The sequence below is a fragment of the Bactrocera neohumeralis genome, chromosome 4 (assembly GCF_024586455.1).
Source record: "Bactrocera neohumeralis isolate Rockhampton chromosome 4, APGP_CSIRO_Bneo_wtdbg2-racon-allhic-juicebox.fasta_v2, whole genome shotgun sequence".
Taxonomy (NCBI): domain Eukaryota; kingdom Metazoa; phylum Arthropoda; class Insecta; order Diptera; family Tephritidae; genus Bactrocera; species Bactrocera neohumeralis.
Genome location: NC_065921.1, coordinates 54,639,103 through 54,664,126, shown reverse-complemented (window position 1 = coordinate 54,664,126; position 25,024 = coordinate 54,639,103). Strand labels below are relative to the sequence as shown.

At 36.6% G+C, this 25,024-nt stretch overlaps 1 long non-coding RNA gene and 1 pseudogene across 2 annotated transcripts; one reads left to right on the top strand and one right to left on the bottom strand.

Annotated features, from left to right (window-relative positions):
• Nucleotides 1-8,504: 8,504 nt before the first annotated feature.
• On the bottom strand, nt 8,505-11,284 carry LOC126754708 (uncharacterized). Of its 2 annotated transcripts, none has more exons than XR_007666387.1 (4): nt 11,122-11,284; nt 10,921-11,024; nt 10,692-10,870; nt 8,505-8,956 (listed from the first exon to the last, which is right to left on the bottom strand). It is a non-coding gene; the product is annotated as an uncharacterized LOC126754708 (long non-coding RNA). The 2 variants fall into 2 exon arrangements; XR_007666388.1 differs by having other exon boundaries at nt 10,692-10,863.
• Nucleotides 11,285-20,645: 9,361 nt separating this feature from the next.
• LOC126755769 (uncharacterized) lies at nt 20,646-22,677 on the top strand (annotated as a pseudogene).
• Nucleotides 22,678-25,024: the final 2,347 nt, after the last annotated feature.

Sequence of the window (25,024 nt, the reverse complement as noted above, 5' to 3'; positions counted from 1 at the left end):
TTTGAAGAAAGCTCAGAGCGTACCAAACGAATGAAAACAAAAGATTTGAGGGAATATACGCCAGTTGATGTCCTGAGTTATGCTACTCAAATGAAATTAAGGGAATCGGGTAAAGTGAAGGCATCAAAACTTTTGATGAAAAGCTTATCTCAGAATTATGATAGCGCAAATATGTGTTCAAAAACTTCATCAGGCCATTACGAAAGTACTTGTTTGTCAGGTGAAGATGCTTTGGCTGTCGTGGTAGATGCCAAGTTGAAAAGGAATCAGTATAATATAATAAGATTGGCTGCTCGGGATAAATTTCCTTCATATAAAGTAATACAGGAAGAAAAAAAGAAATATTATCCTTCCAAAGAACACATCAAGGCAACTAATACGCTTGTCTGTGCAACTTTACAATCCTTACTGGACCACACAATATGTCGCCTGATTATTGCACAGAGGACAGTAATAGATTCCATTCCCGCAAAGGATTTACACAAATTGCGTATGTACACAAAGTGTTGATTCGATGGTAGCTCAGGCCATAGCTCATATAAGCAAATATTTCATGGTATTGAAGCTTCTGATTCTGCTGTTTTCATAACTAGTATTGTGCCTATTCGTATTGTGTTGGGCGAAAAAGTTGTTTGACAAAATCCTGCTCCATCTTCGACTCGCTATTGCAGGCCTTTGAAAATTGAATTTATTAAAGAATCCTCTGAAGTTTCAATAGCGGAGAAAAACAGAGTTACTGAAGAGATTGGAAATCTTAAAAAATCTAAGACGATATGTGATGGAAAATCTATTGAAGTTGAGCATGCTTTACTTTTTACTATGGTGGATGGGAAAGTTTGTAATGCGATAACCCAGACGAAATCCACTCAAAAGTGCTACATTTGTAATGCAACATCAAAAGATTTTAACAATATTGACAAAATGGTGAAACGAGAAATACATACAGATAACTTAAGCTTTGGACTACCAATATTGCACGGATGGATAAGATTCTTTGAGTGTCTTTTGCATCTGTCTTATAAACTGCCAGTAGAAAAATGGCAAGTTCGAAATGACTTGGAAAAAAATATTGTTGCTGAAAATAAAAAACAAATACAAAACGAATTTAAAAAACGCTGCGGTTTGATTGTTGATGTTTAAAAGTCAGGGTTTGGAAATTCTAATGATGGGGAGGCAGAGGTTTCGGCCGAAATTACAAAATTGGATTTAACTTTGATTAAAAGATTGCACAACATATTAATAACTGTAGCCAGCGGACATGAAATAAATGTTGAAAAGTTCACGAAGTATTGCCAGGACACTGCTAGGTACTTTGTGGATAAATACCCTTAGTATCGTATGCCTCCAACAATGCATAAGTTTTTAATACATGGCCCTGAAATAATTTCTCACGCTTTACTACCAATCGGCCAATTATCGGAAGAAGCACAAGAGGCTTGCAACAAGGATTTTAAAAGATATCGCGAACACCATTAAAGAAAATGCGGCCGTTTGGAAACTAATATTGACAAATTCAATTCATTTATGCTAAGGTCTGATCCGGTAATAAGTTCAAAGAGAAAATTCAAAAGAACTAATAACCAAAAGTTACCAACTGAAGTATTGGAATTATTGATATGTCCACTTATTCCTAATAACGATGAAGAATATGATGATATTTACGATGATGACGGTCAACAAAACGAAAATTGGTCTAGTGATGAAAGTAGCAATATAAATATATATAAAAAATAAAGCAGTCGCCACCAATCACTATATGAACGGTTCAGGTAAATCTGATACAGTCTACAAACTTCGGTTGTAAGCGGCGCAATATTCTGAAATTTGGTACACATACTTACTTTAGTAAGAGGAATCAGGGTGCCAATTTCCAACTTCCTAGCTTAAGCCGTTTAGTTGATGCCAACTTTTAGGTCATTCTGCCCCACGTCGCGACGGTTAAATGGACGATTCGATGGAGCGAGCTCTGTCCCAGCCAAGCAGAAAAGGAAGCGTAAACTGCTGTTTTTTAGCGTAAGTGGGGGTGGATAGAGGAAGGTAATGGTGCTGACAGGAGGTCATGCCGGCGCTCAGAATCGCGGCGTTATGCATGTCTCGACACCATTTCTTTCTTATCGCCGCATTTTTCAGTTCGCACAGCTGCTTCATTTCCGCTTACAATTCATCATGGAATCACGCAGATTTTATTCTTACACATTTTGTTGTTGTAATTGCGTGTACATACGTACATATTTCGCTCCAAGGCATGCATGCCAATGTGGAAGTAGGAAATAAAGAAGAGATTAAGTCGTGGGTGAAGAGACGAAAGGCAGCGGAATTGATGGTGATGCGGAAGACTGTCATGTGTGCCACGTGGCAAACTGATGAAGAAATAGCTCTGTAGTAATTTAAGAAAAACTTATAAAATCTCTATTCCTGAGGTGATGTCAGTCGCCTGGGTCCCTGAAATCTTCGAAATAGGATCCTGGAGGAACAGTCGGAAAGCACATAGATGTTATACGCATCCACTTCAATTGTTGATGTGACCCCTATTTCGTAAGATTGCATATTTTGAGGTTTAAGTGAAGTCAGATTCCAATATCCCGAAATTATCAGACAGTTTTACTGCATTGAATTCTTGCAAATTGGAAGCGGTAAATAGCGAAAGAACTGTCATTAAGAAGAGATCCAATATAAGCTGGCATCGCTTAAAGTCGGCGTTAGGTTCGCCTCAGATTTCTGGGTCCTTCAGACTATATATATGATGCTGGATCCATCGAACTGTTCTACTTCATTGAAATGCTGCTGATCTTAAGTCTTTATGTAACAGTGAAAGTAATAATCTGATAGATGTCCTTAGTGCTTCAAGAAGAGATGCAAACTATTTCTAAAACCATACTTAAGGTCCGCTAAGCTAGTTGTGGCAGTTTTCTATAAGAAATCTTTTAAGATTGTCTAACTGTAGGTTTTGGTCAACGTTTTTCCGCATAGACTTTGAAAATTCAAATACGCCTCAAGTTCAAATACCAAGCTGCTCGTGTTGCTCCATGTCTTCAAAAGAGCAGAAGTCAAGCGAATTAGTGAGAAGCCGTCTCATTTATAAACTATTAGGCAGACGCAATTTTTTAAAATTGTCGACTGTGAAAAAATTGTGTGCTTTGAAAACGTCGATCTTTCGTTACGTTTCAAGTTTCCCATATAAAATTTATTGATTCTTGACACCTAAAAAAGAAGGAATTATACTCTTTTCCATTCTGAACGGTTTAAAAATCCGAAACAAATCGTATTGTGGTAGTTTCGATGAATGCTACTGTGAAACAAAGGTCTACATCCAGCAAACGAACCCCTGATTTCTGGTGATTTATAAATTTAGCTGTAGCTTATCCTTGCACGGAATTTTTGCACTACCCGTTTAATTTGATTCTTGCCTCACTATGCGCCAATGAGTTTCCATGACAATGCTGAAGTTTTACATTCTTTTAATTTATTATCCGTACCGCTTTCGTCAAAGATTTAACATGACACTACCATTCCTACCGACTCTGTCTTTACGCGCTCTATGTGCATTGTGGCTGCAGTGAGCTGTTCACAGTCGCTAATAATGTTCTTCGATTCCTCTTCCTCACTATACCAGCAACATTTCTCTCTAGCTTTTTCCGCGTCTCAGAACTTTTTGCGTTTTCTTTTGCCTGCGAGCGGCGAGTGTTCACCGTTGGCAATTAGATTTTCATTAAGCAGCACCATGCCGACGTAGCCTCCGCTCTTGCTTAGCTCCTTGACTGCTTCGGCTCGTCTCTGCACCTTGCTCACTACACCTCTTTGGCGCATATTTTGCTTGTCGTCCTTTATTGATTTGACCAGCACCTCGCCAACATCGCCATGCATCAAGCATAAGAATTTATGAATTCATGCGGTGCTTGTTGCATGCAGCATGCTGTGGCATGTGGCAACATGCTGTTTCACTATATTCATTGCACATTCATTTATCGCTTTGATGAATTGCTTTTTTCGTAATGAATTAATTAATGGCAGCTCTTTTATTGGCACCTCCGTGAGTTTTTTTATTTCATTCCGGTGCAATTAAGTTAATTTTAATTCCGACAATGATTTTTCAATTAAAGTTGAAGTTGATAAATCTAAAGATCTAATGAAATCGGGTTTCTATCAAAAATTAGTTTAGACTTTTGTTAAACGTTATAATTACAGTGATTACTGAACTGAGAAAAGTATAATCTAAGTCACCTGTAACGCGGGTCGAACTGAAGTAGAATAGTTTTTCGAATAATTTGTTTTCGAGAGTCTCCTTTTCTAAAATATCGAAAAATCTCCAAACTCAAGAACTGTATGAATGAGAAGCTATTACCGTTGGCTCAATATAGTGCATACTAAGCCGGAAACTTCTTAGCTTATACTTTTCGAGATTAGAATGGTTTCCCGTTAAATAATTGGGTTATGGCTTGCACAATACACTTTTTTTGAAGTTTCTATCAACTACCGTTCCGAGCCTCTCCAGTCGTTGTTGTGCAGTCGGAAGACGTTGGTTATTATTTTCTCATGCTTGAAGATATTACTTATGACTGAGTTTACGGAGTTCTTATCTGATGAATTTTAAATATATATACATAACTATTGGACATTAGTGAAACCTTTTGTTAACTAAGAATCTTTGCTGTCTCTGGAAGAGTTTAATAAGCGTACAACTATTATTTTGTTCAAAACGGCCGAATTTGTTTGGTTATTTCATCTGTGCTCGCCTCTAGTCGGTTCTTCAGTTTCCCACATTCTGTATGCTTTTGTCTGGCTAAGTTTCCCAATCGGAAGCAGAAGAATACTGAGCTTACAAGAGACCACTTGTAAGCCAGCACCAGAGATGAATTTGATTCTGTAGTAGTGGTTAAAAGTGGTGACCTCATTGTATACGATTTCATTTCTCAAGTTAATTTCGCTTATTATACGAAATGTATTTAGTAGATTCCAATGAAACGGGATCAGAAAGTCTCTAGTTCTATTAGGCGCTGAGGGCTTACTAACGATCCCTCTTTAAGCGTATCAGATCGTGGAATCTCACACCGTGGATCCCCCAAATTCTTGAAGTGTGCCTTGCTAATGCGGCAGAAGTGCAGAAGTGTGCTTTGCTCTTGACATTTCCTGCAGACCTTTCTGTCAGCTTCATTCTGTTAGGAGGGTGCCACCAGAGTTCTGTAACCAGTGAGTATTCCAATCATCTTCCTACTGTACATTATTTCATCTAATCGTAAAGATAATTCATCGATTTACCATGGTCGGTCACATTTTCTCAAATGTTGACCACGGCCATCGAATATTGGATGACTCGTTTGAGTAGTTCGTCTGGTAACTGGAAAATGACACGGAACTGTCTGCATAGACATTAGACTTTAGGCATCGCCAGAGGAAAGAGTTCCATCAGTAAACTCATTGATTGATGCGATGTGTGGGAAGTGGCGCTTTCTTGGTGAAACCAAATGTCGCCGAGATCAAGGGTTTCTATTTCAGGCATCAAATATTTGGTTATCATGCCGTGATAACGGTCGCCATTGACGGTTGCGTTCTCACTGGCATTATTTTTAAAGAAATATGGACCGATGTTTCCACCTGCCCACATAATACACTAAACTTTGGTTTTTTCGGGATGAAATAGCAATACCAAGTTGTTCCATACGTCAGCCCGTGTTTCATCGATCGGCACCAAATCGACTCTCCACGGTCTTCGTATACACTCTCAGCTACGGCTGCTATATTTTCCTCATTGTATGATGGACGAATATACTAGTTCTCCACTTTTGAAATATGGATCCGACTACTATAGCATGAAGCTGTCATATAAACTGAACGATCGCATTGGCTGCATGAGTAACTTTTTGATTTGACAAGTTATGTTAGCGAAATTTAGCATGCGTTATTATCTAAGGCAATAATGCAATCTCCGGGGAAATTAGATTGAATCAGTGCTGAACTATCGGAATAAAGAACTGGTAACTAATTTTTCATATCTGTAAAGGGTCTTATAGCTTCGGTGAAGTAGAATTTAAGGTATTTTCCTTCTTCGACGTTCTTGTTCCAAAACTCATAACAAAATTAAATAAAATGGTTTTCGAATAAATTTCAACCGCGTGGGCAAACATTTTTATGCGCTCATTCGCTCAATTGTTTTCTACTTTTTTATAATTTTTATTTTAATTTTTTTCTTTTGTTTCACCTAATGTAAATTTCGATTACAAATTTCCTCGTTTCAGCGAAATTTTTGCTAAAATTTTATAATTTTTCCACAACATTTTCCGTAACGCCGCCCAGCAAAACAAGTGTGAAGCATATTATGCTGCATTGAAATAATTAAATTCGCTACGCACTGCTACGCTCATTGTAATTATTTGCCCTTGTGTTTATGCGGAAAATGCGAAATTTTCATTGCGCTCTAAAAATATATGATATTGTAATAATTTTGAAAATAAGTAGTATCGCGTTTTTTAATTGAAATTATTCTGAAATGTGTACTTTCTCTTTTATTATTTGCTCGCTTCGAATTCTGGCATACTTTTAAGCAACATTTTTTTGTATCCAAAATTATTGTCGCACGGATATTTGTACTTCTCAAACGGTTACTGACGAATTTATACTTTCGTATTTCTATCTGACTTCTTGAGAAACCTCTTTATAAGGAAAAGTACATAGCGCTTTCAAGGAGGTTGTCCAGCCTTTGCAAGGTGGCAAACCAGGAGACATCGGCGAAACTGACATTAGCCGCATTAACAAAGTTGTGATAGGCTCAAAGCGCTTTGAAGACTTGCAAGAGTCTTATGATCTATTGTTTATAAGGTATATGTATCACAATGGACCGGTGTTCTAAGCAATCTTGCCCTGACATGGTCTTTTCTTTGGCTTCGTGTGTCTCAAACCGAAGGAACTTCACCTTCCATCCGGGCAACATTGTCTAGCTAGTGCTTTCATTGGATTTCTTCCATCTTCCATCTCCATCTTCTTCGATATTCATCGCTCACGCGGACGGCTCCAAAGATCTTGCGAAGAACAGTTCTCAAGAATGCTCAAAGTGATTTTTCATTGCGATTCTACATCGCTGATGCTTCGGGGCGTATAATTGGATGGGAGTAATGAGAGATAGCGAAATTTTGAATCGTCGAGAGAGCCTATCGATTCCAAAGTAGAACCTACTAGCAAGAGTTATTCTGTTGTTGGCTTAGATTATTGGTGGTATTTATGCTAGTCCCGAGATATTCAAAATCCTTAATTTTTTCAAATTTATAGTTGCCAAAAGTGTCGTAGTACCCCAGACGCGAAGAATCTTTGTGTGTGCCCTCCAAGAACTTTACCTTGCTCTCATTCACCACAAGACCAACCTCTTCCGCTTCTTTCTCAAAGTTATAAAAGGCTGCACTGACGGCTCCGTAGTTAAGACTAATGCTCTTAATACTAACTGCTCACCCCAGTAGTATGGTACTTTCAGAGTAGGCAGTCTCACTGCGGTTCAGATAAGCGGCACGTATTACATTTGCTCGCATTTTATTGAAGGAGACGCACAAGAGGAAATCCCCTGTCTTAAATCTTTTCAGATATTGAACGGTTCGGCGAGGCTCTTCTCGAGTTTGACGGAGCTGATGAGAAAAATATTGAGTACAGTTTTCTCCATAACTGTATGAGTTTTGCAGAGATATCAACTTTAGAAATGGTGTCAAATAGGCAGCATTTGTCAAAGAGTGATGATGGTCTATGGTAGCCTTGACTTCTGATAAAATTTTCGGATTGCACTCATATTAGCCAGCATCTCGTGCTCTTCGTACTCACATTTTTCTGCCTGCCTCATCTTCAAAGAGCTTTTGGCTAGCTCTAAGAGCTTTTAGAAATCTTTGAAATTTTTTAAACTTTTTCGAATGCTTTTGGAAAGACTACTCTCAGGTCGATATTATCTGATTAAATTCATCGCCAACGATCAACTATTTAGAAAGTTAAATAAAATTTTTGTGTTAAAATATTAAAAGTTTTAAATTTCAAAAACTGAATCGTAAAATTTTTCAAATTTAATATAGCCATTTTCTAAGAATTTTACTTTTATAAGAAATTATTTTTCCATCAAAATTATGCTCCTAGCCTTAAATTTCAGAATAGTATATAAGCTTCGACGAAAGCGTACTTAATACAATTTATTTTAGAAATGCTCTACAAAACCCTACTTGTGCTCAATTTGCCCCACATATAGTATATGGGCTTTGTTTTTATTTGTAGAACTCTTCTCGCCAGAGATTAGAGCAATCTGCATGCACTATTATGGAATCATAAAAATAGTTACTGAAGGCTTCTGATAATTCGAAAAAACACCAACGGGTGTTATATAATCAAGCAGTTGAATTGTCGAGTACTTAACTGGCTTAAATACTTTCAGTTTTCTACGCTTCAAAGCAAATTATCTGCTTCTATTGAGGATTTGGCCTAAGTATATTAAAAATTACATTATATAGATTAATATATTGGAAAGTTTAATATGATTTCTCTCACTTATCTTCTAATCACCTTACTGTTTAATTTCATATAAATTTGTATGCGAAAATTCAGCAATACTGCAAAAATATTAATTTCAAATACCCACATCTGTATTGCGGTATCTGTGCGGGGGTGTGAGTGAGTTTATGAAAGTGTGTATGTCTGAGTATGTGTTTATGTGTATATAAGTGTGTTCATCTGCGCCACTTAACTCGCTCTGCATAACTTTGCACTTCCGCTACTCTGCTTTGCCTTTGTCTTCAAGCGGTGCTGCTTGTATGCTCTTCTGCGCAGTAATGTAGTTCCTTCTATGTACTCATAAATAAACTAAAGTGATTCTTTAGCAGCAGGTTACTCTATCCAGCAGCCGCCTCTTTCTTCTTCTTCCTCTTTTAATTATACCCTGAACAGGGTATATTAAGTTTGTCACGAAGTTTGTAACACGCAGAAGGAAGCGTCGGAGACCCTATAAAGTATATATATTAATGATCAGTATGTTGAGCTGAGTCGATTTAGCCATGTCCGTCTGTTCGTCTGTCCGTCCGTCTGTCTGTATATATGTATAAGAACTACTCCCTCAGGTTTTAAGATATCCTTTTGAAATTTTGCAAACGTCATTTTCTCTTCAAGAAGCTGCTCATTTGTCGGAACGGCCGATATCGGACCACTATAACATATAGCTGCCATATAAACTAAACGATCGGAATCAAGTTCTTGTATGGAAAACTTTCACATTTGACAATGTATCTTTACCAAATTTGGTATAGATTATTTTCTAAGGCAACAATATAATCTCCGAAGAAATTGGACAATAGCATATAGCTACCATACAAACTGAACGATTGGAATCAAGTTCTTGTATGGAAAAATTTCACATACATTTGACAATGTATCTTCACCAAATTTGGTATAGATTATTTTCTAAGGCAACAATGTAATCTCCGAAGAAATTGGTCAGATCAGTTAACTATAGCATATAGCTACCATACAAACTGAACGATCGGAATCAAGTTCTTGTATGGAAAACTTTCACATTTGACAACGTATCTTCACGAAATTTGTTATAAGTTATTGTTTGTAAAAATATTGTAATCTCCGAAAAAATTGTTCAGATCAGCTTACTATAGCATATAGCTGCCATACAAACTGAATGATCGGAATCAAGTTCTTGTATGGAAAACTTTTGCATTTGACAAGATATATTTACGAAATTTGGTATAAATTATTTTCTAAGGCACCAATGTAATCTGTGAAGGGTATATTAGCTTCGGTGTAGCCGAAGTTAACGTTTTTTCTTGTTTTTCTTTTTCATTTGCTATGCATGCGCCTGTTGCCGTTGTTGTCTTCGTTGTAAATTGTGTTTTCGCGGAACTTTTCAATTAATTTCAATTTTGCATGCAAATTTCCTATTTACAATTAGGTTTAGAATCATCCATAAGAAACTTGTACACGAAGAATGCTTTCATAATAACTTTATATATCAACTAAAACACGTGCTGACCATAGCATCAAAATACTACATAACACTAGAACAAAGTTACGTAGGTTGCAAACCTACAAAAACAAAATATGAAATGAGAAAAGCTGTAACTAATCTTTTATCTTTGATATTATAGCTTCGGTTGAGTCTTGCTTCAATGTTCATATTCTAAAATTAACAACAAAATTAAATAAAATTGCTTTCGAAATCGACAAAAAGGGAATGGGTGTCGAATTGTTTATCAACTGGATCTAACAAATTGTGGAAATCTGGTCTATGGTAGACTTGCCTTCTGATACAATTTTCCAGCTGCACTCATATTAGTCAGCATCTCGATCTCATCGTTCTCAGATTTTTCTGTCAACCTCATCTTCAAAGAGCTTTTGGCATGGTCAAAGAACTTTTAGAAAGCTTTGAAATTTTGTAAACTTCTTTAAATGCTTATGGAAAGACAGCTTTCAGGTGGGTATTATCAGATAAAATTCATTGCAAACGATCAACAACAAACTTAGAAAGTGAAATAAAATTTCTGTGTTAAAATATTAAAAATTTTATATTTCAAAAATCGTAAAATTTTTAATTTAAAATAGCAATTTTCTAAGAATTTTACTTTTATAAGGAATTACTTTTCTATCAAAATTCCATGTTACGTTTCTGGACTTACGTACTTAATAATATAATAATATAATATACGTAATAATACAAAAATAAAAATAGTTACCTCACAGATTTTAAAAACCTCCAAAGGCCTCGAACAATTCGAAAATAGCACGAGCGGGTGATATGTAATCATACAGTTGAATTGTCGAGAGCTTCAACTGGCTTAAATACTTTCAGTTTTCTACGCTTCAAAGCAAATTATCTGCTTCTATTACGGATTTGGCCTGAGTATACTGAAAACTACATTATACAGATTAATATATAGAAAATTTTAATATGATTTCTCTCACTTATCTTCTCATTTCCTTACTGCTTAATTTCGCATAAATTGCGAAAATCCAGCAATACTGCACAAATATTAATTTCAAATACCCACATCTGCATTGCGTTATCTCTACGGGGGTGTGAGTATGTTTATGAAAGTGTATATGTGTGAGTATATGTTTATGTGCTACTTCCCTCGCTTTTGTTTCACATATTTATTTACTTACTTCTTGCTATTTACATAACTTCGCACTTCCGATACTCTGTTTTGCCTTTGTCTTCAAGTAGTGCTGCTTGTGTGCTCTTCTGCGCGGTAATGGAGTTCTTTCTATGCACTCGTAAATAAACTAAAGTTATTCTTTAGCAGCAGGTTACTCTATGCCAGCAGCTGCCTCTCTCTTCTTCTTCTTCTGCTTCTTCTTTTTATTTTTAATTTTCTATGCATGTATGCTTTGTTTGCGCGCAAAAGTCTGTGCACGAGTGCTGCTTCTCTATAAAAGTATGGGCTTATTCGAGCTTGGCAGTACTGCGCAATATTGCGCAAACATCATATTCGATGTAAAAATGTGGCAACTCGTGCAAAAGTCAGACGTTCGAGCGAGTAAAAATTTGACACTTGATGCGCGCCAAATGTCATCATTATGCATCAAAAATTTTTCTACTGCGCGCAAATATTTTATAGTAATTCTTAAATAGTTGTATTTTGTTGCTTCAAAAATTTTTGTATTGCGCGCCAATAATGGAAGAAGAGAGGTAAGTAAAAGTGGTATTTATTGAATTTAATAATATATATTATATCGTGATTTATATGTTTTCAGTGAAAAGTTAAATTCACCGGTTACAAAACTTCTAGTAAGGTCCCGACTTGACCTGGAGCCCGAGTTTGCTGGCGGGAAGAGGAAAAAGTCTGTCCTATGGGGTAAGGTGGTCGAAAATATGCGTATTATAAATCCGGAGGTGTCGCAAACAAAAGAATTTATGCAGAGGAAATTTTTAAATTTGTTTGCGACGTATAAGATAATTAAAAACGCAACGACGCGACAGGTCGAGGTGCCACGACGTGGGAATATTTTAAGGATTTTGATAACGTTTTCGGAAATAGGCACTCCATTGAGCCTCCCATAAGGAACCTCCAGAGCTCACTGCAATATTTAGTTGAAAGTGGAGTGAGTAAGGAGGAAAGGTGCGTGGAAGAAAGCGATGCAGAAGGTGTCAGTCGAAAAAAACGACCAAAAACTATTGCATATGAAACATTGGATTTTTTTAAAGAAGAAGCGCGGAAAGAGCAGATTCGGCACGAAGAAACTATGAAGATCGAAAAGGAAAAATTGCTGGTTGACAAGGAAAGGATTAAATCAATGTTGGATTTGTGGCAAGTTTTGGAGGGATTGTGCCAAAAATAAAAAGTGTTCATTTTATAATAAACTTTATGTTTATATTAATATAATATATATTATTATTATAAGTATGAGTTCCTATTTTCAATAAAATAAATATTAATTAATTAATTAATATTTTATTAAAAAAGAAACAGAAAATGGTTTAGTATTCTAGGGTAGGTGATTTTAATTAAATTAACTGATATAACAAGATTTCAATCAATTAATCATTTATTTGATATGTACATACATACATACATTATTGAAATAATACTTCTATGAAATAAATAGCATTTTCAAGTTATTTCGTCTGATAATTCCTTCATTAGTGTCATTTATATTTTCAGGTAGTTCAATCATATCGTGATCATTTGAATTTTCTAAATTTTCAGGCATACTCATATGATTGTCTTCAGAATGAACCGGATTGCTTCGCAGTATAAAATTATGTAAAATTGCGCAAGCTAATATCACAGTTGATATGTTTTCTATATTACGCATATCAATATGATTCAATATTTTGAAATTAGCCCTGAAAATTCAAAATGTTTGCTCGATAAATACTCGGGTTGAACTCATATAATAGTTGAATTGTTTTTCCTCTCTGGAAAGATGTCCGTTATCTCTAAAAGGAGCAATTAAGTATCTTGAAACAGGATATGCTGAATCGGCTAGAATAATTGCATCTTTCGCAAGTTTTATTTGTCCAGATGTGATCCCTTTGTAAAGTGGACTATTTTCCACTCATTGGCATCATGACAGCTACCTGGGTAGCCGACGAACACATCTAAAAAACAGAACTTACTGTCGCATATGGCCTAAATAATTGATTATATAACACTTATCTTAAAATAGATCATTAGCCATGTCTTGATTGTTTTAAGGAAAAGTTTGTGGGCAGTTCCTTGCCCAACATAAAATCTATCGGCAAGCTCTCGATATGTGACGCTACTATTGCTTAGCTTCCAAAGAGTCATATGCAAGGAATGTTCCAAGGAATATTCCCCGTGTGGTGTTGACCAAAAAGGTTCTAACGCATTTTTCAAGTCCTAAGACAAATTAATTTATTTATCACGTACTTCCACAAAGTAAACAACAATACTTACTGCAAATGTTTCACGAGTCATGCGAAAATGCGTGAAATATGTATCATCATAGTACAATGGAATTGTTTTCCAAACCTTTATCATCTTCGTCACTGTTCTCTTTTTTGAAATTTCAGCGAGGAACCACTTTCTCTTTGTTAAAAAAATTTGTTTTCTATTTTTTCCATACTTAAGCAGCAGGTTATTATCCCTGCTTTCAAAATTATCTATCGCTATATTTATTAAAAAGTTCATGGTTAAAGTTTCACTTTCGGTCACAATTCGCGCAAAATATTGCAATTATTTTGCTTAAGTATCAGCTGAGCATCTGCAACAGTGTTGCAAATTGAGTATCAGGGCTGCAATATTGTCGCAGTTATGGAGTGCCTCGAATAAGCCCTATGTCTTGCAATTTGGTTGCTGCTCGCTCTTGTGACACAAATGATTGTGTTTGTTCTTGTTGTTGTTTTCGCTGTGAGTTGTGTCGTCGCGGAACTGCTTAATAAAATTCAATTTTGCATGCAAATTTCATTTTAGATTCATCCATAAGAAACTTGTATACGAATAATGCTTACATAATAGTTTTATATATCAACTAAAACAAGTGCTGACACTAGCGGCATACTAGTATTAAGCAAAGTTACATGGGTTGCAAACTTACAAAAACAAAATGTGATATGAGAAAAGTTGTCTACTAATATGAGGGATAAAGGCTGGGGTTTTGTGTAGCTAACGCACCTATATTTCATACTCTTATTTGACCGGTGTTGGCGATTGATGGAGTTTATCCACAGTTAAGATGTGGATTCATATTTTAATTCCTTGTGATATTTTTCTTCCGAGATATGTTTATAATTTCCTTAAGGTTCCACAAAACTTGCACAAAACCTGTCGAAATCCTAAGCTTTTTGCTTCAAAGTCCTTGTGTTTCATGATGACTTACATATTAAGAAAGCAGGTGGTGGTGTCGGGAGCTTTCCATCTACTCTAGTTTCAGACTACCAGCTCGTTGACTAGTCAAAACTGCATGACCTCATTAGCAATAGCTAAAAACTTCTTCCAGCTTCTTCAGGAAGCACTTATCAACAACCATAAATTTTGTGATCACGAGATCCTTTTTATCATGAGAATCGAAGATTAACTGTCAGAGATCTGACTGGAATTGTTTGAATATCGGAAGGATCAGTAAAAACCTTTTTGAAAGATCATTTGGGCCTAAAAAAGTAAAAGCACGATTAGTTCCAAAATCACCAATTTTTTTCGAAAAACAGCGTACCGTTAACATCTATGAAACAATGTTGGTTGTCTTGGACTTATGCTTATGACCTGGAAACAGAGATCAATCAGCCGAATATCGTTGCAAAGGAGAGCCCAAGATGAAATAAAACACGTCAAAGCTTGTCAGGAATAAAGGTTCTGTTGGCAGGCGTCTTCGGTTATCGTGTAATCTTTAAACAATACGAACTTCTGCACCCACCGTATTCGCCTGATTTATCTGCGTATGACTTCTGGCTATTCAGCAAACTCAAACGACCGTTCGGAAGAAAAATTTTGGCGCTTCAAAAAATATTTATGAATAAAATTGTGTCTTCGGTGTCTAGACCTTGTAGAACTCTAAAGCAAGTTGGAATTCCAAACTGGAAATTGTTATATATCTGATGAGTCGACATTTCGAGTTTTCGAGAGAAAGGTTCTGCGAAAGATTTATGGCCCTATGCGCATTGGTAATGGCGAATACCGCAATACGATAAGCTTATGAGATGTTCGACGACATTGACATAGTTCAGCGAAATAAGAGACAGCAGCTAAAGACCTGGCTAAACTGAGAATCTCCAATTGGCGCCAAACAGCGAAAAGGAATAAAAATTTACATCAACTAAATTCTCCAAACCGATCTTAGTAGTCACTTGTGTCACCATCTTAATAACTTTACGACCATCAGAGCTGCTGTCGCACTAGTCCTTAACATGTGAGTCTGAAACTCTTTTTATTGCTATTTTTTATGATTTTCTTACTCCGCTTTATGAGTACTTCACGCACTCGTGGTGGATTACCAAATTTGCAGAAAATAAAAATAACCAAAAAGACTAAAACTTTACGTGGTCATCCCAACTGCGATTGTCTCCTACGTATTACTCCCTATTTTTGAGTTCAGTACCATATTTTCGATTTTTTGTTTTTGATTTTTTGAAAATGTTCTCCAAGTTTTATGAACTTTTCCAACACAAAATATATTTAGTTCACAATCATTACTTACTCACCAGTTGCATACTTAGCAGTTGTACTCGTAAAGATACTTGGCTACTTTCTTCGGTGTTTTATTTTTATGCATTTCATGGTTGTGCACTTGAATTGTGACTGTCATAATACCTCTGTGGCACTATTGTTGTTGTGACAACAATAAGTTGACGATTTTGCTGGCTGCTTTTTGAAGCTGTGCTGTGTTCTACGATACTTTTTTCAAGCGTCACACACTTTAGTAGCTTTTGAGCAGTCACATCAACATTATTGTTGCGCCAAAATGCGAAGCGCAAGTGAACAGCATTTCATTTGTAAGCCTGCAAGGAATATGCAAGGTAAAAATCTTTGAGGTTGCGTCCAGTTTCCACGACAATTGGATCTATTTGCAAATGACCCTAAAGTAACTCGTACTCGCGCTCCCAAACACTATTCGCGGAACGTTTTCTTATCTTTAAAATTTGTTAAACAATTCCGTATTTTCGCAGTATTTCGCAAATATCAAGTAGTTGTTAAAAATAACTAAGCATATTCCAGTTGTATGCATATACGTATATATTTTCAAGAACACGGTGATAAGTATGTACGACAATATTGCTTGCTCTGTTTTATGTCCGATACGAATATTTTCACGAATAATGGCTTAGAGTTAATTTTCTGACATTTGAAACTGAACTCTCTCAAGACCTTAGTTCTTCTATAATTTGCAACGGCAGCTGTTGTCATTTTTCTCAAACTGAAAAAAAATGCTGGGTAAGTTACCAAGAGTATTTTCCGATAGCAGAACTGCAATGAAGGCCTTGAGATTTCTGATAATGCCTTTGGCGTTGCGTTGGGCTTGTGGGTTTGTGACAGCATTCTGGCATAGAGTAGATCGCAAAAGATTCATTGAACTTCTAAATCATACAAAGGTTCACATAATCGCAATGATAAGTGTCCTAACTGGACCCTGTCTACTGTTTTTCACGCGGTAAGGCCAGCTAGAGAACACAATTTGTTAAATCTGCAGGAAGGAAGATGCGATTGAAACATTTGGACGGAGAAAGATGTTTCCGCCTCATCTGTCCAGCTTTCACCAGATTAAGATTGGATCATCTTGGTCATACTTCCTATAAATCTGGTGTATTGGCTGAAGTAGATACTAACGGGCTCAATAAATTTGTGGCTGGTCTTAGGCGCTTTGCAGATATAGCATGGGTTAGGACTGTATATATTTTGCATGCAAGGACTCCTCAAGTAACACTAATATTTCTCGTTGTTTGGTCCGACTCTATCGAAATAGCTTGTGAGAACTAAATATCTATACAGAATTTACCCCACACAACCCATAAAGGCACACCCTATTGTTCACAACACAACGGGAAAACCACGCCACTTCTAGAAACACAAGAAGATCGAGAAACCAGACATGCAGAGTAAATGACAACAACAACGCATACGCAGCAGTAAAACCACGCCACGCAAGCAATACATCGGGATACCACGGAGACGGAGAAATCAGGCAAGCAGACAAAACAACAACAAGCATGCATACGCAGCGGTAAAACCACGTCACTGCCAGCAACATACGCCGTCCCAGCAACACACGCCATCCCAACGCAACATGTTGCGAATGTTTTAGCACACAGCACAGGCTTGCTGGGGAGTTAGGTGATGGATGATCAGTCAGTCAGCACGGGACTGTGACAGCAGAGATAAAGAGATGATTAACTCCTCTCTCACTGGAAGTGAGAGAGCAATTGCTAAACGTCAAAACCACCTAAACTTTGACAGTTGATCGAGGTCAGGAGGTTTTGACGTTTAGCAATTGGAAACGAGCGATGGCCAGATTGAAATCTTACCAAAAAATATATATGTATACGGAGGGATTTGTTGCATCGTTCAAGACCTCTTATCAAAAATGCAAAACAATGAAAATTAAATAAATTTGTGAAATTTAAAGGTATTTGATGAAATGTTTTGTAATTTGAAACATCATAGTAATATTTTCAATTGAAAATTATTAAAAATTTTTAATGATTGAGAGCTAACAACCTTAAATCCTATTATTGGGTATTGAAAGGACAAAAGTCAGTTGTTATAATATTCTTTAAAAAGATTTAAATAGTTTCTCCATATAATAAATAACCACTAATTAGTAATTTATATTCGTACTAAATGTTGGGTATTGGGTTAAAATGCCCAAAAATTGTTAGTTTGTTCGATCTGGCAATAATGGAAAATGTTATAAAAAACGCTAATTTTGAGGCGCTCTCACACTGGAATAAGTTTAACATCCCCTTATTCCTGGTGACAGCGTACGCACGCTTGGCATCAGACTACGCAGTGAGTTTATCCTCTGGCTAGTCTTGATACCCTGACTTGTGAACGCGTCTGCTAAGGGTGAGCTTGGTAGTGAGTTTATCCTCTGACCAACTCAACCTTTAACATCGCGGCCGCTAACACAGTCTTCCGTGATCCGGGATCTCTACGCAGCAAAAGTGGTTAAAAGGACCTCTCCAGCGTAGCAGAGGAGCGTAAACGTGTATACCAGTACAGCGTTATTGAAGCCTACACGAGCGTCGGCATCAGGACAGCGTCATTGAAGCCTACACGAGCGCTGGCAGAAGTAGCCGAGCGTAGTCGTCGTAGCACGCGAGCGTCAACGTATACGCCAGGACATCGTCATCGATGCATACAGGATCACCGGCAGAAGTAGTCGAGCGCAGTCGTCGTTGCGGAGGAGCGTCAACGTGTACGCCAGGACACCGTCATTGAAGCCTACACGAGCGTCGGCAGAAATAGCTGAGCGTGGTCGTCGTAGCACGAGAGCGTCAACGCACGTCGCAGGACATCGTCATTGCAGTCGTCTAGCACCCAGGAACGCATCAGAGCGGGAAACGGTATTGCCCTAACGGGCCACACAGAACCGTTACCCTGACAGCGTCGTCCTCGGGCGGCGACAGTACAACGCAGGAGACAATTTTGCAACATTGATTAATACATATTAATGTAAGTTGAATGAAATAAAGTACGATTCGCAGAAGAGCCCCAATATTTACAAATTTATTGTAACGAACCCTGGACACGGCGAGTATACCTCAGCAATTTATACTTGTAAGAAGCAGGGGCAGAAAAAAGCTTCGTTACAAGCTTGTCGAGTGTTATCCGTATAAAGATCCTATGAATTCTTCCTGGTGCGTAAATAAAATAATTTTATACGTTGTTCCCAAATTTGGATTGAGCTCGTTAGAACTTTATTTTCAAAATTAGTTCCCTTGGACCTAACAAGCGTTCTTTTAAATTGATAATCTTCTCAATCTGTGTGTAGTTTTCCAAATAGTATTTTTTTAAGCCTACGCTTATTGCGGCTGTAAACACAATATTATTACCGTAGTGTTATGAGCTTCTTTCGGACACCTGAACAATATGGTTCGAAGGGTGCAAATTAAAGGACGCATTCGTAGAAAATCTCTATCTATGAAATACCGTTCGTACACCTCAGCAAAAGTGATTTTACGAAAACTCGCAAAACAGCTTTCGTCAGCTAAGCTGATTTGGACTGAACCTCGGAAACCATAAATTTAGTACAAACGTTCCCTAAAGGGTCCCACTATACTTGTTTCACATCCAAAATATGCGCTGGCTTATTCGTCGTGTCTGCCTGTATTTGTCAGCACAATTTTCTAGTTTATACGTTTTTATTACCGTTGGGTTACTTACAGAAACTGAACATTCACTTTTTTCTGTGATGCATTCTACCAACTTAGTCCTCACGCAGTGATTTTGTCGAAATTGTTGCAGTACGAGCGAGTTTATTGCATTTAAGGTGGCCGCTGCTCAACGCGACACTATTTTTACATCCACTCGTCGCACATTTTACCCTTTTTGCTGAGCAACATTTTTATTTTATTTTATTTTATTTTATTTCTATTATTATTTTTGCTGTTATTTGTGTTATGTTGACTGTGTTTATCTCTTCCGGCTCCAGCCTGGCATGGCCGACAATAACTAGCATGCGAGATAACGACCACTGTCACTATTTAATCAAATTTAAACTTTTAGCATAAAAAGTTTTGTCAGCCTTCAGTTTTCTTTACTTTGATTTCTCACTTTGCCTCTCAGTGTCTTGGCAGTTGTTTAATGGTTTTTGAGGCGAAAACTGAAGCACACGTCATTTTGAGCTCTTTCAGCAAGGAAATACAAATAAAACGTATTTTACGAAAACTCGCAACTCGCAATAAAACGTATTTGTATTTGAATAAAAATAGATTATTTCAGAGTTGATATTATGTACGGAGGATTGCATACCTTTGTCGAATAAGCTGAAGTCTTTTTTATTTCACCGGGCACTAAACAGAAAAGGCTCCACATTAAATGGAAATTGGTCCAGAAGGACGAAGTAGATAAGTTCTTTCAACAATGTTACCGCAACTTGGTCAGAATATTATAGTGGAACGACTCTATTGACGTTTTAAGGATAAGACTTATGCTTTGCCTGAATTTCAAATTATTTCAAAACTAGTCCATTAGTTGAGGTCACAGCTCTCTTCAGAGGACTAACAAGATAAATAACTGAGCTTTTAGCCGGCGCCAGTACTTCTCAGGCTTTCTGCGATTAGCAAGAAACCTTTGGAAGTCCTGTTTCTTGCAACTTGAAACTATGTTATCAATAGCTCTTCCTCGTTTGAAACTATGTCAAAAGAGGATATACATAGGTGTAGGAAGAAGCCTTGACTTTTAATGAATATCGAAGATCTACCGAATGCGTGGTCCACTTTTAATGGGTTATGTATAGAGATGGCAATGATTAATCATTTGATTAAATTAATCGATTATTTTCATTCAATTTACGATTTAATTGCATCGAAACACCTTTTTTAATTAGTCGATTATTACTCGAGTAATTGCAAAATAATCGCAAACAGCATTTTGAATTTTAATACATTTTATGTTCATCTAAGTTAGTGTACAAGGGTCGAAATTGGTCGCATCAGTCATTTATAACTGGAAACGGTGTAAACATAGTTAAATTCTAATATGTCAACGTAGTTTAATATCAACAAATGAATGTCTGGTAACACTGCACTTACAGTTAAGTCAAACGCATTTTACATTCAGTTGTTTGAAGAGCAATGGCGTCAGTTAAAAGCGGAGTGTGGAAACTTTTTAATGAAATAAGCGATAACTATGTTAAATGTCAACTTTGCTGCAAACATTTAAAATTTTCTAATAACACATCAAATATGTTGAAAGATTTAAAATTAAAGCATGCAACTGTAGCCTGCAAATTGGTGGTAAGTTGGAGCAATCGGTATTACATTTTTAAATACAATTTCTTCTAGGTATATATACATAAATATATGTGTACAAATTAGACTCTGCAATCTAGGAGTAAAGACAATGTTTCCCTAAGTTATGATGACACTGACACCATGATTGAAATGCCGAGTTGCAAACCAATTAATGAAAGCCCTTTAAGTGAGGGGCCAAGCTTCAGCAGCAAGAAACCGAAAGAAGGCAGCATGAGAGAGCTACCTAGCTGTAGCAGTAAAAATCCTCAACTCCTCATTTCTAAAGTCTTCCAAAATATTGAAAACTTTTCGCTTCATGGCTCAAAGAACCAAAAGCTACAGCATGGAATAGTGGAAATGGTTATCAAGGATAATCTACCTTTTGACTTAGTTGAAGGTATATTAAAATACATTACAAAAAAAATTTATAATGAATGACGCTTTTTGTTCATTTATTTTTTAAAAGGTAAAGGCTTCTTAAGTTTCATGAAGCAACATTTTCCTCTTTACAAAGTCCCAATAAGAAATACCATCACGGCTCACATTGAAAATATGAACGATGAAGAACGACAGATGTCTGGACTGATGTAGAAATGAATAGCATGTTTGGTTTGACCATTCATGGTGTAAATGGGACGAAGCAATTTAATGAAACAATTGGCGTTTATAAATTAACAGAAGCACATACTGCATCACATATTTCCAAAGTTCTCATTGCTGCTTTGAAAGACTTTTCTATTGACGAAAAAAAAGTAATGGCTGTAGTGACCGACAATGGTGCAAACATCGTAAAAGCTGTACATGATCCATTTGGCAAAAAACGCCATATTCCTTGTTTTGCACACACCCTCAATTTAGTATGTAAAACTCACTGAACAATCCTGAAGTAAATGCAGTTGCTGTAGAATGCAAAGAAATAGTTAAGCGGCTAAAAAGAAGTGTTAAAGCTAATGATGATCTTCGAAATATGAAAGCTGCTGCCGGAGTAGCTGAAGGCAAAATGCTTAAGCCAATTGTGGACGTGAAAACACGTTGGAATTCGACCTACTACATGCTTGAACGGTTCATTAAACTATGTTCATATATTAACCAAATACTCTTCAACTATTCTGACGCACCGGTAATGACAACATCTAAGGAAAAAGATGATATCATGGAAATACTCAGTATATTGAGATCATTAGAGGCAATGACTGTACATCTAAGTGGTGATCAACGAGTAACGTTAAGTCAAGTGATTCCATTAGTTCACTGTGGTCGGGAACAAATAGTGAGAATAACAGCTAAACAGCCAGTCGCTGAAAAACTAAAAGATGTCGTGTTAAATCAGTTTGATCGTACATTTTGCTACATCGAACATTCCTTTTTGCTAGCTGCAACAACATTACTCGACCCGAGATTCAAAATAATTCATTTCAAAGACCCATTAGCGTTGCCCCCAGTTATAAAGTTTTTACGTACTGAAATAACAGTTGCAGATGATACTATGGAAACGAGCAGCAAGTCATCAGTGGAATCGGTAGAGAATGAGTTTGACCTCTAGGCCCCTCACAAAACTGTAGTGCACAAAAGAAGGAGGAAGGACAACGATTTTACATATCCACAAGATGAATTGAGCTCTTATTTGAATTGTCAGGTATTAGAACAAAGTCGAAACACTATTGATGCTTGGGAAGAAATGAAAACCGTTTACCCAAAACTGTACGGACTTTCAAAAAAGTATTGTCATCTACTTGGTACCTCAGTACCAGCTGAGCGGCTTTTCTCAAAAGCGGGTGAAACTACGACCGAAAAACGCAATCGTTTGACAACAAACTTTTTATCGAAATTGCTTTTTGTTCAAACTTGGTTGAACAGAGAATACATTTTCTTGACTTCAATGAATATACATATTTTCATTTAAGCTAAGGCAAATGAATTTTTAATACGATATTTTAATTTTATTTCCGTTTTTGTTTTTGTGTATATGCCGACATAATTTGAATGTCTGAAATAAGAATATAGTCTCCTAGATTTTATTGGTTTTATTTTTACGCAAAGTTGCAAAACATAGTCTTTCAAGCAAGAGGCAATTCTTTTACTTTAAGATTGCTGTACATATTTTGATAAATTTAATGTCATTGTGCTACTTAACTTCAAATATATTTTCTCGTTTAGGATAGGTCTGGGACTCTGTGATAGAGCATTATAATACAAGATTCGGCGCTGAAACTTGGTGGTGGTCTTTGTGCAATTTAGTATTATTTGAAAACATTGGAATTAATCGATTAATCGATTTTTTTACATTAATTGCAATTATTTTTTATATCTCGCAACCAATCATTTGATTATTTAATCGATTAAAAAAAAATTGCCATCACTAGTTATGTATGTAAATCTAACAAGATAGAGCAATATTAAATTCCAACGATTTGGAATCCCAATGAGTAAATAAATGTCCATAACCTCAAACTGCAGATGTCGAAGGTCAGAAAAGCATCCGCTGTGATATAGAAAGCGTCAATTTGGTATAACCAAAAGCCTTTCACATATCAATTCATCAGTTCAAATCCAAAAATCACATCTCTGAACTCAGGTCTCCGAAAAATATTGAGTTAAAGATGTTGTTTTGATTTGATTCGGAACTGTGACAATACAATCTGAGAATGTTTATCGATATATGTCAATATTTGTCTTATTTCATGCATTTCTAAAGTTCATATACATATACTTGTACATACTATATGTATGTTACAGTTAGGAAAGAGAATGCTACAACCTTACTAAGTGGTCAAATGCTTTTTCTGTGTCCATTAATCTTGTACTCGCGGACTGGTCCGTTCGTTTGTAACCAATATTCGAGATAATCTTTGAAGTCTAGGTTACACATACTAAAAGGGTAGATATGATGTGATCTCCATGACTTATTAGACGCTTCCTTCTTGCATGTGAGCTGATCGTATTCTGCCGGCGACTGATGTTTGGACATCTGGTGTGAAGTTATTAGACGATGGGAAGTCAAGTCAAACACATAAAGTTTAAGAATCTAATCAAATCAGCTGAGAGGTTCTTAGTGAGAATTTCAAAGACCAATCCAAAAACTGAATTTTGTGGTAAATGTTGAAGTGTCTTTGCTTAATCTACTTATTAAAAAAGTGAGCGTGAACGAGTGAGTGACGATCGCTTTGACTCATCTGACGTTGCACGTATCAAAAAGGAAATGTAAAACAACAAAAGAACGAAGGTCTCCGTCCATTAGACCTTGATTATAAAAGAGCGGCGATCTCCTGGGAGTAATTATCATTTATTTGCCTCAAGTATTTCTACTATTTATTTCCCCAGCCGATTATTGTTCCAAATTCGGTTAAAAACTTCTTGTCACCATCAGCAACTATTAATTTATTATTCTCTAGCTGTGGTATCATTTATTTGACTTGAAATGGCCGAAATGAAATCCGTTACTACCGACTTCACTTTGGCTTAGTTTATCATTTTCCGCAAAATTTTCTATTTTGCTTGGCAACAAAGCATGCTCATTTGCATAGGCTGCAAAATGTAAAAAAAAAATTGGCAACAAACAGGCAAAATAACAATATGAACAGTTTGAAACAAAGCAGATTGGTGCCTATGTCGCGCAAGGTACGCCTAGCAACACCAATAATATTCATAATAATTAACCCTATCATCATCAGCCAAACAAAATGCGATCATTAGGTAAATAAATTCGCTGATGACCGACAAAACCGGACAAACGACAACTGACAGCTGAGACAATTGACTGCAGAGTAAAGACTGTGGTTGGAAGATGAAAAAAAAGACGTGTGGTAAGCAAGGAGGTGACAAAAATAAAATAATAAAACTTTACTTTGGCTGCACCATATTAAGGCGCTCGAGTTACTTAATAAGGGATAAAACCTTTGCCTCGGCCAATAATCTATACCACATTATGTGAAGATATCTTGCCAGAAAAAAGTTTCCATATAAGTAGTTATATTCATTAGAGGTTCAACATCGCCAGTTCTAACAAACTGGCACCTTATTGCGTGGAAAACGACGTGTTGAAAATTACAGATCGATATCTCAAAATCTGATGGTGTACCAGTTCTCGTATATGCAGACAGACAGACATGTGTAAATCGGTTCAGCTCGTCACGTTGAACATTCACATAAATATAT